Source organism: Puntigrus tetrazona, chromosome 7 (genome assembly GCF_018831695.1).
Source record: "Puntigrus tetrazona isolate hp1 chromosome 7, ASM1883169v1, whole genome shotgun sequence".
Taxonomy (NCBI): domain Eukaryota; kingdom Metazoa; phylum Chordata; class Actinopteri; order Cypriniformes; family Cyprinidae; genus Puntigrus; species Puntigrus tetrazona.
The window spans coordinates 15,306,458-15,308,530 of NC_056705.1; the positions used below are offsets into that span (position 1 = coordinate 15,306,458).

The window sequence follows — 2,073 nt, forward strand, 5'->3', positions numbered from 1 at the left end:
CGTAAATAAATAGATATTCTTCATTCTCACACTGCTTGTTAAATACTGTTTTACATTGTGAATGTGAATATTATGCTTATATATAAAACAGATTTGTGTTTTTGTTTGCCGTTTTGCAGCTTCAAATGGAGGAGACGCCAAAAACACTAGTGACTGTATTACTTGATGAAAAGGAGATATGCAAAAAACTTCAGCATCTCAAGAGTGTAGCAGAAATAATTGATGCTTCCAAATGTCTCCTACCATGTGCTGCAGAGTACCACAGAATTTTGAAATTTAATGCTGATTTTAATGAATTTATTGACACTGACCTAACTGAAAAAGTGGAAAACAAGGATAAGTTTCAAGTTTTGTTTAAGTCAATTCAGAGAACTGGATCACAGGCATTGGTATGTAATTTCACTTGTAATATATAACTAAAAATGACCTGTGTGTCATGTATATAGATTCTAGAATTATTGTACTTTCCTTAACCATTAAATAATAATATTGATTTCACTTATTTGTTTTCCTTTAAGAATGGAAAGGGGATGCCGATGCAGCCAGTCCAAGTCATCAATAGAAAGTATGTATGTTCAAGGAGGACTTAAGAATAGAATACAAGTAATATGCTTGAAGTTTTTTTTTTTTTTTAAGGTTGCACCAAAGAACATACCAGAACCTGGTTCAAGTAGTCAACAGAAGGTTTGTAAGTAAGTGCTGAAATAACAGCACTCTGTTCACTATTTGTATTACTCTGTTTGACTTTGTTTGCCCATTCCAGAGAAAATTTGTACATTTTGCCAGTTCATGTTGACAAGTGTCTTCATAAGTGAGTTTAACCAGTTCATTCAAAGATGCAAATTCATTCTGAAACAGTATAAGGAAGTGACTTTGAGTAAGTGAATCATTAACTCATCTAATTAGAAATACTTTGTGTCTCTTATATTTCCAGCGTCAACGTAATAGAATTGATGTAGACACTCTGCGAGCACTAATTGAAAGCAAAGGTCTGAGTATATTGAAGGATTATGAAGCTTCAGGAATGCTTTCAGAGACATCAAGAAAAGTCCTTGTGAAGATAGGTGTCAGTGCGTTGGTGGAACAAAGTGGATTGTAAGTTTACAGTTGAGATAATTTCACTTTTGAAAAAAGTTGAATTATGTAATTCCATGTTTTGTCTTTATTTTACTTAGTTACCCTTGTAATGATGAGAAGCGGATGTTGGCAGAAAGTGTAGTAACACTGTTTCCTTCTCTGAAGATCAAGATGGGAGAAGAGAATGAAGGATTTGTAAGTTGTACTTATTCAAACACAAAGCTCACTTGTAATAAATGCAAATGGAATAGTAAGTGTGACAAACAGGTTACAAATAAAACGAAAATTTAGTGCACATTTTTTAAATGACCAATATTAGAGTTTCTCAAATAGTAGATACACTCTGCTAGTTTGCTTGTCACACATCATAGGTTTTGAGTTACAGTTGTTGTCCTTCCTCTCATCCAGGAACATTTCTATGACCCAGTCTCCCACAGTGGATTTATTGAGATGAGACTTAGAAATCTACGGAGGAAACTTTGTGATGATCAGCGCTGTTACCAACGCAAACGTAGTCGAATCAGTGATTTGTAAATATAAGTAAGACATTAGCCTACAAGAGTCAGGTTCAAACAATGTTTCATTGGAAATTGGGAAGTCCATTAACAGAAAAATATCCGTCCCAAATGATTTTCCAGTCATGGTTGGATCTTTGAAAAAAAGTGTTCTGTTTGTTGAAAGCATGAAAGACTTTGGCTATGAACTTGACACATGTAGCACTGTTCATGTTTCTCACTCTGTTAATGTGTTTGGTCAGACATTTCAAACTGGTTGTGTACTTGCTTTAAACCGTGACTGAAGAGAAGTATCTCTTTGGTGAAGTTCTCACGATAGTTCCACAATGTGAAAAAGGAATTGTTTTAGTTTTTCTTAGAGTTTTATCACAAATGTATTTTCACACACACTTATATGCTTATGTAGTCAAAAGAACCAATGAATACAAAGTTATGAATTTGAGCAATGCTGCTGATATAAAACCACTTCACATAATTTCTT

At 33.9% G+C, this 2,073-nt stretch overlaps 1 long non-coding RNA gene across 1 annotated transcript; it reads left to right on the forward strand.

The window, feature by feature from the left end:
• The first annotated feature begins 642 nt into the window (after positions 1-642).
• Positions 643-1,571, forward strand: LOC122348200. Its single transcript, XR_006251279.1, has 3 exons — positions 643-1,095; positions 1,176-1,272; positions 1,486-1,571. It is a non-coding gene; the product is annotated as an uncharacterized LOC122348200 (long non-coding RNA).
• Positions 1,572-2,073: the final 502 nt, after the last annotated feature.